Consider the following 13,594-nt stretch of genomic DNA (forward strand, 5'->3'; position numbering starts at 1 on the left):
AATCAAACAGGTTGCTGTGTCCTGGATGGTGTCAAGCTTCTTGACTATTGTTGGAGATGCATTCATCCAGGCACATGGAGTACTCCATCACACTTGCACATTGTAGATTATGGACAGGCTTTGGGGAGTCAGGAGGTGAATTACTCGCCACAGAATTCTCAGCCTCTGACCTGCTCTTGTAGCCACAGTATTTATATGGCTAGTTCAGTTAAGTTTCTGACCAATGGTAACTTCCTCGATGGAGATGGTCATTTCTTGGCATATGTATGGAGCGAATGTTACTTTGCACTTTTTTGTCCAGCCTGGATGTTGTCCAGGTTTTGCTTTAGATGGACACTGACTGCTTCTGTATCTGAAGAGTCAGGAATGATACTGAACATTGTGCAATCTTCAGCAAACATCCCTGTTCTGACCTTATGACTGACCTTAAGATTCTGACTGTATGAAGTAGCTGAAGATGGATAGGTCTAGGGCACTCCCCAGAGATATTCCTGCAGCGTTATTCTGGGACTGAGATGATTGACTTTTAACAGCCACAACCAGCTTCCTTTGTATTAGGAATGACTCCAACTTGTGGAGAATTTCCCCCCTTTAAGTAATGCTCATAAAATGTCATGCTGCTGAAGCTTTTACGGCTTGCACTCATCAGGTCAGATTCCCAAGAATACCAAACCTTAAAGGCAACACCAATTTATTCTGCCCGAGAAGAGAGTGTTGGTTGGTGGGAAAATGGACCCTGATTGGTAGAGGCATTGCCATGGTGAACGGACCAGGGAACAGTTAACTACTGAGCTTTTGTTTAAATTCAAAACCAGGCTGGTCAATTCTGACTGGTCAAGGCATTGCCATTTGAATGAACTGGAGAATGACTGCACATGTTCTTTTATTTGCAAAGAACAGGGTGCTGTGAGTGAATATGCCTAGGGCGCCATCTACCGGACGTGTCCCGCTGGAATTGGAGCCGCATCCCGCCAAAATTGGAGCCTGTAAATGCCAGGAGAGGCCTTGTCCAGGATTCCCGACGGTTGTTACACCTCGCGAGATCTAACTAGCCCAATGGGTGGGACCCAGTGTCGCACAGCTACAAACCCACTTAACTGTGCTGATGCCAAATCTAACCGGCTCCAGACATCTATTGGCCTCCTCAATGAGACCCCAGCCATGTGCCAATTAGTACTGGTCCCCACGTGGACCAGGCAGAACGTTGCTTGGAGGGTCTCCCCCCCCACCCCCCCCACCCCACCCCTCTGGCCATTAGAGGCCCCTGAGTGGTCAGGGACAGCGCAGGGTGGCACTCTGGCTCTACCCATGGCACCCAGGCACCTTGGCACTGCCAAGGGGTCAGAGCCTAGGGAGTCCATGCCCATGAAAGGAAGTATGAAGGTTGGGGGGTGGTGAAGGGCTTGTATGAAGGTGCTTCTGGAAGATTGGGAGAGATGAAGGGTGGCGGTCCTGAAAGGGGGGGGGGGGGCTCGAAAGGGGGCTTGGAAAGCCCTAAAATGGGGGCCCTCAGCAACCCCATATTGGGGTGATCTCACTTGGGAGGGGGGGTGGGGGGTGGGGGGGGGGGGGGTGGTAATGCCTATGTATGTGGGTGTGACATTGCCCGTGGGTGGGGGATGTGGGGAACCCTCAAGCTCACTTAGAGTTTGGGGCACCCTTTCAAACTGGTGGCCCGATCTCCGAGGAGCCGGTCTGGCCAGGAGTTCCGGCGAGTGGAGCTCCTCAGTGCACAAAACAGGGCTATGCGTGGCCTCAGCCGCACATTCCTCGCTGAAGCCCCCTATCTAACCCAGGTGCCGTTTCATAGCGTTGTGGTTCTCGCTGCTCGAGCTATGGGTGAAGTCACAGGGGATCAGAGGTGAGCTGGCAAGATTGATACAGAACTGGCTCGGCCATAGAAGGTCATAGAGAAAGTAGCAATGGAAGGGTGCTTTTCTGATTGGAGGGCTGTGTAAGCTTGCGGATGACACAAAGGTTGGTGGAATAGCGGATAGCGATGAGGACTGACAGAGGATGCAGCAGGATTTAGATCGTTTGGAGACTTGGACGGAGAGATCGCAGAAGGAGTTTAATCCAAACAAATGAGATGTAATGCATTTTGGAAGGTCTAATACAGGTAAGGAATATACAGTGAATGGTAGAACCCTCAAGAGTATTGACAGTCAGAGAGATCTAGGTGTACAGGTCTACAGATCACTGAAAGGGGAAACACAGGTGGGGAAGGTAGTCAAGAAGGCATACGGCATCCTTACCTTCATTGGCCGTGGCATTGAGTATAAAAATTGGCAAGTCATGTTGCAGCTGTATAGAACCTTAGTTAGGCCACACTTGGAGTATAGTGTTCAATTCTGGTCGCCACACTACTAGAAGGATGTGGAGGCTTTAGAGAGGGCGCAGAAGAGATTTACCAGGATGTTCCCTGGTACGGAGGGCATTATCTATGAGGAGAGGTTGAACTTGGTTTGATGACTTTTCAGAGGGCATTTAAGAGTCAACCACATTGCTGTTGGTTTGGAGTCACATGTAGGCCAGGTAAGGATGGCAGATATTCTTCCCTCAAGTGTGGAGTCCACCAAATACATTTTTATGACAATCAACAATGGTTTCATGGTCACTATTACTGAGATGACCTTTTTTAAAATTGCATACTTATTAATTGAATTTAAATTCCACTAGCTGCCATGGTGCGATTTGGACCTGTGCCCCCAGGGCATTAGCCTGGGCTCTGGATCACTACTCCTGTGACATTATTGCTATATCACCACCTCCCCTCAAGATAGATGCATTTTTATGCAGTGATTGATAATCGAGCTCTGTCCTCGACCATTACATTGACCAGCATTGTGTAAATGTTGAGGTGCTTTGGAGTATATTCCCAATGAAAAAGATGCTACTATGCATTCAAAACTAAAGAAAACAGTGCTTAGGAACTGAGAGCCATGACCTGAAGTGATTAAATTGAAAAAGAAACTTCAGCAGCTTCCACTTACCGAAAAAAAGCAGATACCTTCTCCTGGACTGCATTGACTCCATCTGGAGTAGCCTAGGAAAATGCAATGCTATCTGCTTTTGCAATTTCAATAGGCTAAACAGCTAGAGTCATTATGACTGCTTGGATGAATTTTAAAACCTACAAAACAACTACCACTACAAAGAGCTGTGTGGACAGTTTGTTGTCAGTTTTAAGAAGTCATTAAAGGATTATCTGTTTTTTGATGTGATTACTGAATAGACATTTGTTTGGTTTTAAAATAGAATGATAGCTTGAGGGGAAATATTTTATTTTGGCTTCATTGATTGACAGATTTTTTCATATGATATGTTTGAGTGAGAGCTTTAATAGGTTTTTACAAGTTCGTCTTTTTCATAACCATTTCAAAGGCATAAAAAGACAGGGCTTCTGAGGTCTACCTATAGTGGATATTATAGAGTCATAGAATCATAGAATTTACAGTGCAGAAGGAGGCTACTCGGCCCATCGAGGATGCACCAGCTCTTGGAAACAGCACCCTACCTAAACCCACATCCCCACCCTATACCAGTAACCCCACCCAACCCAACCCTTCCTTTTTGGACACTAAGGGCAATTTAGCATGGCCAATCCACCTAACCTGCACAATCTTTGGACTGTGGGAGGGAACCGGAGCACCCAGAGGAAACCCACCCAGACACGGGCAGAACGTGCAGACACCGCACAGACAGTGTCCCAAGCCGGGAATCGAACCTGGGACCCTGAAGTTGTGAAGCAACTGTGCTAACCACTATGCTACCGTGCCCACCCCCATATTGGTTATGGGGATACATGGGGGCGGGCATGGAGATGAATATGGAGACTGCCTGGTGTATATAGGGGAATGGAGGGGGCATGGGGGCTACAGGGGGCATCAAGGACATATGGGAGATATGAGGGTATGTGCAGAGCATGTGAGGTGAGTGGGGGTGAGGGGGTGAGGGCCTGAAATTCAACTGGCTGATGTCTCAATAAATGAAGGCAGGAGTTCCAGCCCGCCAGTCTTGCCATCGTCCATCTGCATTGCTGCTTTGCACCTCTCTCTCTGGACCAGAGTCGAAAAGTTTCCCAACTCAACCAGCCCACCTCTTCCATGAAAATCTGGCTCCAAGGGTCATGAATGCAAGATTGTAACTGATAATCCAGTCAGAAAATGGTTGGAATATGGAACATGGAACTGCTATCACATCACGTAGGTGAGGTGAATAGCATAGATTAATTAAAGGAGAAGGTCATTGGGGGAAGACAGAAGACAGGGTGAGATAGAGTAGATAGAGTAAGGTGGGAAGAGGCTCATGTACAGCATAAACACTAGTAAAAACAAGTTACCTTTTTTTGTGGTTGTAAATTCTATGTAATTCTGTGTATTGTTTAAGATTGGGAGTATCAAGGAGTTTAAAGATGCCTCCAGCAATATAGTAAGAAGTCTTACAACACTAGGTTAAAGTCTAACATGTTTGTTTCAAACACTAGCTTTCAGAGCACTGCTTCTTCTTCAGGTGAATACCTCTTCATTCACCTGAGGAAGGAGCAGTGCTCCGAAAGCTAGTGTTTGAAACAAACCTGTTGAACTTTAACCTGGTGTTGTAAGACTTCTTACTGTGCTCACCCCAGTCCAACGCCGGCATCTCCACATCATGTCCAGCAATATAGACTCAACATAAACATTCATCCCAGTGGAACTCTATTGCAGGAAATAAAAACAGTTGGATCCTTATCCAGCCGACTGCATAATTCTGATCAGTTACTTATTTGATATGATCCCAAGGTAGAGAGAAATGAAAAAAGTCTTTGAGGGGTATCTAACCAGAATTGTGCGAAGTGTTGGTTTCAGACAGAAAACCAGCGTGTAACCTCCCGAGTGCACCGACCAGGAGCTGGATTTTCCGTTGCGAGTCTGCCCAGCTACAACTGCGAGCGAGGGTGGAGAACCTGGCCGCGCCGTTCACTAGCAGCGAGAATGTCTACTCCTGTGGCTTGTCGATGGGATTTCCCATTGAGGCCACCCCACGCCATTGGGAATCCCGCGGGGCTGTGGTGCACTGCTGGCGGAAAGCCAGCGAATCCCGCCCCAGTTTTCCCACAGAACCGTGAGCCTCTTACACATAAAAAAAATGAGTGGTTGTGGTTTACACTGTCACTCTGCCAGGGCGGGCCTCATTAGGCCAGGAACTCGCTCCAAAGAGATCAGAGTACCGGGTATGTGGACCCCCTCCCCCCATCGACAAGCCTCGTCGGCATATCCAACCCCCTCCCCTGCCCCCCATCTTTCTGTGGTGGGTTTAATGGCCGTTCATGTGCAAATGCAACAACTATATAAAAGACGAACCAGGTAACTTGCGGTTCCCAAAAACCTACATTTATTCTAAATTGAAGTACTTCATGTTTAGGAAAAACTGAGCCATGATACAGCTGTTCCATGCAGGCAGATGCAACAGATTCTGCATTATAATGCCAAATGCTGAATGTGTGGGGACTAAACCACAGCAGCAAATGTTTTTTCTTTGGCTATTACTGGGGGGGAAGGGGGGGGGGGGGAATAAACACATGAGGCAGAAAGGAAAATTAGGATATTTTGATGGTTAGCTGAAGAAAGGTGGAGGAAGACTCATATGGAGCATGCGTTGAATGACCTGTTCCTGTGTTTTAAGTGCTTTTTAACTATCAGATCTCTGATACAGCATTCTCAATACTCGGTATTAATGACATTTACTGATCCAAGAGAGAAGAAAGAAACATTTTGACATCCTACCTTTCATGACGTAGGTTCGTCCCAAAGTTCCTTGCGGCCAATGACATACTTTTGAGTTGTGGTCACTTTTGAAATGTTGGAAAGAGGAGGGCCAAATTTGACACACCAAATGCCCACAACCAGAAATTCATTAAGAAATGGCTATAAGTCTGCTTCAGCAATGTTGGTTGAGCGGTAAATATTGGCCAGAACATCAGGGAAGACTCAACTGCTCGTCTTTGAACAGCACCATAAAATCTTTAACATGCCTCGGAGTCTTTGTAAAAATGTCACCTCTTAAGACTGGAGTATTCCCTCATTAGTGGACTGAAATGTCAGAGTTGATCAGGAGCTCAAGGCTCAATAATCCACAACCTCCAGACTCAAGAGTTGAGAGTGTTGTCACTCAGCCACGGTTGACAACTTAAGATAGGAAAATGTAAAGAATTAGATCAGGTATGTCTTTTTCTGAACGTTAAGTGAGTATGTTTGAATGGTAATAATATTTGTTGCTATATTGCACATCAGTTATCATACCTGACACTGTTACTGCCATAAAACATATATAAAGTGATGCACTATCAATTACGATGAGACGAGAGTAGAGAGTAATCGAGGCTTTATTAAGCAGAGATGTGTGGCCTCCTGCAGCTGCTACCAGAATGGAAGCAGCTCGGGTGTGCACACACATTTATACTCCGCCTACTGGGCGGAGCCAGCAGGCAGGGACCTACCCCCTTACCTGTAGTACAGGAGCCTTACCGTATTACTTCTAATAATCATCGTTACAACTATTATACAATCAGTGGTGACGACCACATTCACCCCATGTTAAAAAAGAGTCCAGCGGGGTGGTGGAAAAATTTAGTTTGGTGAAAAATTAAAGTTTACAGTTTGGTGAAAATTTACAAATTCAGCCAGTCGTGTGCCTTGATCCACCGCTGGTGCCAGGTCCTGGGGGGAGACTGTGTCCTGGCGCCCGTGGGGGTACGCCACGTGGCGTACTGCGGGTTCGCGTGCAGTAGTTGTACCCTTTCGACCAACAGGTCTGCCTTGTGGATCCACATGTGTATGCGGAGGAGGACGCGCCCAGGAGCTGCCAGTCATGTTGGAAGCGAAACCCCGGAGGTGGACTTCCTGGGGAAGGCAAGGAGACGTTCATGGGGGGTTTCATTAGTTGCAGTGCAGAGTAATGATCGAATGGAGTGGAGCGCGTCGGGGAGGACCTCCTGCCAGCGGGAGACTGGGTGATTTTTAGACCACAGGGCCAGCAGGACGGCCTTTTAGACCATCCCGTTCTCCCTCTCCACCTGCCCGTATCCCCGGGGGTTGTAGTTGGTCGTCCTGCTCGAGGCAATGCCCTTGCTGAGCAGGAACTGACGCAGCTCATCACTCATAAAGGAGGATCCCCGGTCGCTGTGGACGTAAGCGGAGAAACCGAACAGGGCGAAGATGCTGTTGAGTGCTTTAATAACCGTGGCAGACTTCATATCGGGGCATGGGATGGCAAAGGGGAATCGGGAGTACACATCGACCACGTTCAGGAAGTGTGTGTTTCGGTTGGTGGAGGGGAGGGGCCCTTTGAAGTCCATGCTGAGGCATTCAATGGGACGGGAGGCCTTCACTAGGTGCGCTCGGTCTGGCCGGTAGAAGTGCGGTTTGCACTCCGCGCAGACCTGGCAGTCTCTGGTGACAGCCCTGACCTCCGCAATGGAGTAGGGCAGGTTGCAGGCCTTTATGAAGCGAAAGAACCGGGTGACCCCTGGGTGACAGAGACCATCGTGTAGGGCCCGGAGTCGGTCTACCTGTGCACTGGCACATGTACCTCGGGATAGGGCATCAGGGAGCTCGTGCTTCCTGGGACGATACAAAATCTCGTAATTGTAGGTGAAGAGCTCGATTCACCACCTTAAGATTTTATAATTTTTGATCTTGCCCCCTGCGTAGTGTTAAACATGAAGGCAATTGACCTTTGGTCAGTGAGGAGAGTGAATCTCCTGCCGGCCAGATAATGCCTCCAATGCCGAACAGCTTCCACGAAGGCTTCGGCCTCCATTTCGACAGAGTACCGAATTTCAGAGGCATGGAGGGTGCGGGAAAAGAATGCCACGGGTCTGCCTGCCTGGTTGAGGCTGGCGGCCAGAGTGACATCCGATGCATCGCTCTCAACCTGGAAAGGGAGGGCCTCGTTGACCGCATGCATCGCAGCCGTGGCGATGTCTGCCTTGATGCGGTTGAAGGCCTGGCGGGCCTCAGCCGTCAGGGGGAAAACTGCGGAGTGAATGAGTCGGCGGTCCTTGTCCGCATAGTTAGAGTCCCACTGGGCATAATAGGAGAAAAACCCCAGGCATCGTTTCAGGACCATGGGGACGGGGAGTTCCATGAGGGGGCGCATGCGGTCGGGGTCGGGCCCTAGAACTCCATTTTACATAACATAGTCAAGGATGGCTAAGCGGTTGGTGCGGAACATGCACTTCTCCGTATTGTACATGAAATTAAGGGAGTTTGGCGGTGTGGAGAAATTTGAGATCGTTAGCGTCGTGGTCCTGGTGGTCGTGGCCGCAGATGGTGACGTTATCTGGGTACGGGAAGTTGGCCCGCAGCCTGTACCGGTCAACCATTTGGTCCAAATGGTAACGGCGGCCGTCTGCTTCGAACGTAGTGAATTGGCGGTCCGCCTTGCGGATGGGGAGCTGGTGGTAGGCAGATTTCAGGGTCACTGTGGAAAAGACCTGGTACCGTGCAATCTGACTGACCATTGTTTTCCTCTCCCCCCCCCCCCCCCCCCCACCCCACCCCCCCTACCCCCCCGCACAGCCAAGCCACACATGGTACCCTGGAGGCTGTGGCTGTATCAACCAGAGGAATAATTGGCCATATCCATTTTCAAAACTTTCTTTTCTGGCATTGCTACTGCTGTATTTGGCACAATACTGTCAAACCTGGAACATCTACGACCATATTTGACATTATACCTCCACGCTTGGCACTGCTCCTGCAATATTGGGCACTGTTACCACCATACCTAACACTGCTACTGCCATACCTAACACTGCTACCGCCATACCCAACACTGTTACCACCATACCTAACACTGTTACTGCCATACCTAACACTGCTACCACCATACATAACACTGTTACCACCATACCTAACACTGTTACCACCATACCTAACACTGTTACCGCCATACCTAACATTGCTACCACCATACCTAACACTGCTATCGCCATACCTAACACTGCTACCATCATACCTAACATTGCTACCACCATACCTAACACTGTTACGCCAAAGCTAACACTGCTACCATCATACCTAACACTGTTACCACCATACCTAACACTGTTACCGCCATACCTAACACTGTTACCACCATACCTAACACTGTTACAGCCATACCTAACACTGCTACCGCCGTACCTAACACTGTTACCGCCATACCTTACACTGCCACCGCCATACCTAACACTGTTACCGCCATACCTAATACTGTTACCACCATACCTAACACTCTTGCCGCCATACCTAACATTGCTACCGCCATACTGAACACTGTTACCACCATACCTAACACTGTTACCGCCATACCTAACACTGTTGCTGCCATACCTAACACTGTTGCTGCCATACCTAACACTGTTACAGCCATACCTAACACTGTTGCTGCCATACCTAACACTGCTACCGCCATACCTAACACTGTTACCACCATACCTAACACTGTTACCACCATACCTAACACTGTTACCGCCATACCTCACACTGTTACCGCCATACCTAACACTGTTACCGCCATACCAAGCACTGTTACCACCATACGGCAGCACGGTAGCATTTATGGATAGCACAATGGCTTCACAGCTCCAGGGTCCCAGGTTCGATTCCGGCTTGGGTCACTGTCTGTGCGGAGTCTGCACGTCCTCCCCGTGTGTGCGTTGGTTTCCTCCGGGTGCTCCGGTTTCCTCCCACAGTCCAAAGATGGGCAGGTTAGGTGGATTGGCCATGATAAATTGCCCTTAGTGTCCAAAATTGCCCTTAGTGTTGGGTGGGGTTACTGGGTTACTGGGTTATTGGGATAGGGGGAGGTGTTGACCTTGAGCCGGTGCAGACTCGATGGGCCGAATGGCCTTCTTCTGCACTGTAAAATTCTATGTAAAAAAAAAACCTAACTCTGTTGCCGCCACACTGAACATAGTTGCCGCCATACTGAACATAGTTACCGCCATACCTAACACTGTTACCACCATACCTAACACTGTTGCCGCCATACCTAACACTGCTATGGCCATACCTAACACTGCTACCACCATACCTAATACTGTTGCCGCCATACCTAACACTGTTACTGCCATACCTAACACTGTTATCACCATACCTAACACTGCTACCACCATACCTAACATGGCTACCACCATACCTAACACTGTTACCACCATACCTAACACTGTTACCGCCATACCTAACACTGTTACTGCCATACCTAACACTGTTATCACCATACCTAACACTGCTACCGCCATACCTAACACTGCTACCGCCATACCTAACACTGCTACCACCATACCGAACACTGCTACCACCATAGGTAACACTGTTAGTGCAAACGTCCGGTGGCGGCAATGAACAGCTGAGCCGCATGTTCGGCGGCTCCCGAGATCAACAGACTTCGGGGCTTTTTTAAAGGCCCCCAACGGAGCTGAGGAGGCAAATCCCGACGGGGGAAGTGGCCAGGAGTCGCCCCAGTGGTCCCATGGTGCAGACCAGGAGCGGGGCAGGGAGAGATTCGGGAGAAAATGGCGGCCGGCGAAAGTTTTGAGGAGCTGAAGAAGTGGGTCCAAGAGCAGCAGATGACTCTGCTGCGCTGCTTCCAGGATTTGAAAGTGGAGCTGCTGGAGTCCATCAAGGTAACCAACAGGGAACTGATGGAGACCCAGACGGCCCAGGGGGCTGCGATCCGGGAGCTGCAGCAGCAGGCCGCTGAGAGGGAGGACGAGGTCGTGGCCATGGTGGGGAAGGTGGAGGTGCACGAGGAGCTCCATAAAAGATGGCAGGAGCGGTTTGAGGAGTTGGACAACCGGTCGAGGAGGAAGAATTTACGGATCCTGGGCCTCACGGAGGGGCTGGAGGGGTCGGACCTAGCGGCCTATGTGGTGGTGATGCTGAACTCGCTGATGGGGGCTGGGTCCTTCCAGGGGCCCCTGGAGTTGGAGGGGGCCCACAGAATTCTGGCTAGGAGGCCCAAGCCGAACGAGCCGCTGCGGGTGGTGTTGGTGAGGTTCCACCGGTTCGTGGATCGTGAGTGTGTGCTCCGGTGGGCCAAGAAGGAGCGGAGCAGCAAGTGGGAGAACACGGAGGTGCGGATCTTCCAGGACTGGAGTGCGGAAGTGGCAAGGCGGAGGGCCGGGTTTAACCAGACGAAGGCGGTGCTCCACAGACGGAAGGTGAAATTTGGAATGCTGCAGCCGGCACGTCTGTGGGTCACCTATAAGGATCGACACCACTACTTTGAGTCCCCGGAGGAGGCGTGGGCCTTCGTGCAAGCCGAGAAACTGGACACAAACTGAGGGTCCCCCGGATGGGGGATGCTGTAGAATACTGTATTTATTTATACTGTATGTGTATTTGCGGAGTTTAGGGTAAGATGTGGGGTTGCCTTAGGGTGGGTGGGGTGAGGTCGTACGGGTGTTTTTTTTTAATGGGTTTTCAAGCAGAAGTTGGGTGGACGGGTTCGGACTGAGGGGTAAACGGGGTGTTTGGGGAGCTAGTGGGGGGGACTGACAATGGGAGTGGCCCTGGAGGAGGCGGGGCCCAGCAGGGCGAAAGCGCGGGCTTTCTGCGGGGTTCCCGCGCTGGGAGAGGGAGGGGGCGGGTTTTTCTTTTCCCGCGCAGGAGCGGGGGAGGGTGGACTGGTTGATGGGCACAATGGAGGAGGGGCAGTCTCACGTTGGGAGGAGCCGAAAGTAGGGCGGGAGCCGCCGGGGTCAGCAGACGATAGCTGGCTCACGGGAGTGCTGTAGAGGGGGGGCGCGGTTAGGAGGGGTCCTAGCCTGGGGTGGGAGGGGAGGGGGGGATACCGGGTTGCTGCTGAAACGGTCAGGAAGGAGCTGGAGGACGCAGTGGGTGCTGGAGGGGGGGGGGGGGGGGGGGGGGGGGGGAGGGAGTTGCCGCCGTGGGGAACTGGCAGAGCGTGGGACGCTGGCCGGGGGTGGGCAAGGGATGGGGTATGGCTAATTGGCAGGGGAAGGGGGCAGGGAGCCCTCGGATCCGGCTGATAACCTGGAATGTGAGGGGGCTGAATGGGCCGGTCAAACGGGCCCGGGTATTTGCGCACCTGAAGGGACTGAAGGCGGATGTGGCCATGCTCCAGGAGACACACCTGAGAGTGGTGGACCAGGTCTGGCTGAGAAAGGGGTGGGTGGGCCAAGTATTCCACTCTGGGCTGGATGAGAGGAGTAAGGGGGTGGCGATCCTGGTGGGGAAGAAGGTGTCGTTTGAGGCGTTGAAGGTGGCGGCTGACAGTGGCGGGAGGTACGTGATGGTGAGTGGCAAGCTGCAGGGGGAGCGGGTAGTGTTGGTGAATGTTTATGCCCCAAATTGGGACGACGCGGGGTTCATGCGGCGTATGTTGGGCCGCATTCCGGACCTGGAGGCGGGGGGCCTGATCATGGGGGGGAGACTTTAACACAGTACTGGATCCCCCATTGGATCGATCCAAGTCCCGGACGGGCAGGAGGTCGGCGGCGGCTAAGGTGTTGAGGGGATTTATGGAACAGATGGGGGGGGGGTGGACCCTTGGAGGTTTGCGAGGCCAAGGGCCAGAGAATACTCGTTTTTCTCCCATGTGCATAAGGCCTACTCAAGGATTGATTTTTTTTGTCCTGAGCAGGGGGCTGGTGTCGAGGGTGGAGGAAGTGGAATACTCTGCCATTGCCATTTCGGATCATGCCCCGCACTGGATGGACCTCGGGCTGGGGGAAGAGAGGGACCAACGTCCGCTCTGGCGCATGGAGGTGGGGCTGATGGCAGATGAGGAGGTGGCCGGGAGGGTCCGGGGGTGTATTGAGAGATACCTCGAGGCCAATGATAACGGGGAGGTTCGGGTGGGGACGGTCTGGGAGGCATTGAAGGAGGTGATGAGGCGGGAATTGATCTCCATCCGAACCCATAGGGAGAGGGGGGAGCAGAGGGAAAGGGAAAGACTGATAGGGGAGATGGTGCAGGTGGATAGGAGATATGCGGAGGCCCCAGAGGAGGGATTGCTGGGGGAGAGGCGTAGCCTTCAGGACAGATTTGACCTACTGACAACCAGAAAGGCGGAAGCCCAGTGGAGGAAAGCACAGGGGGCGGTGTATGAACACGGGGAGAAGGCAAGCAGGATGCTGGCGCACCAGCTCCGGAAGCGAGACGCGGCCAGGGAGATTGGGGAAGTGACGGATAGAGCTGGGAAGGTGGTGCGGAGGGGGTAGAGGTCAATGGGGTCTTCAGGGACTTCTATGGGGAACTGTACCGGTCTGAACCCTAGGTGGAGGAGGGTGGAATGGGGCGCTTCCTGGACAAGTTGCAATTCCCGAGGGTGGAAGAGGAGCAGGTGGAGGGACTAGGGGCGCCGATCGAGGTGGAGGGACTAGGGGCACCGATCGAGTTGGAGGAGGTGGTCAAAGGGATAGGGAGCATGCAGTCGGGGAAGGCGCCAGGGCCGGACGGGTTTCCGGCTGAATTCTATAAAAAGTATTTGGACCTGTTGGGCCCCCTGTTGGTCCGGACCTTTAACGAGGCAAGGGAGGGGGGGGGGGCTCTGTCCCCAACTACGTCACGGGCGCTGATTTCCTTGATCCTGATGCGGGACA

The 13,594-nt window shown here is 51.7% G+C and overlaps 1 protein-coding gene across 8 annotated transcripts in view; it reads left to right on the forward strand.

Moving 5' to 3' along the window:
- jcada (junctional cadherin 5 associated a) overlaps nucleotides 1-13,594 on the forward strand; it is a 415,634-nt gene that overhangs the window by 209,093 nt on the left and 192,947 nt on the right. The window lies entirely within an intron of this gene.

Source organism: Scyliorhinus canicula, chromosome 5, assembly GCF_902713615.1.
Source record: "Scyliorhinus canicula chromosome 5, sScyCan1.1, whole genome shotgun sequence".
Lineage (NCBI taxonomy): Eukaryota > Metazoa > Chordata > Chondrichthyes > Carcharhiniformes > Scyliorhinidae > Scyliorhinus > Scyliorhinus canicula.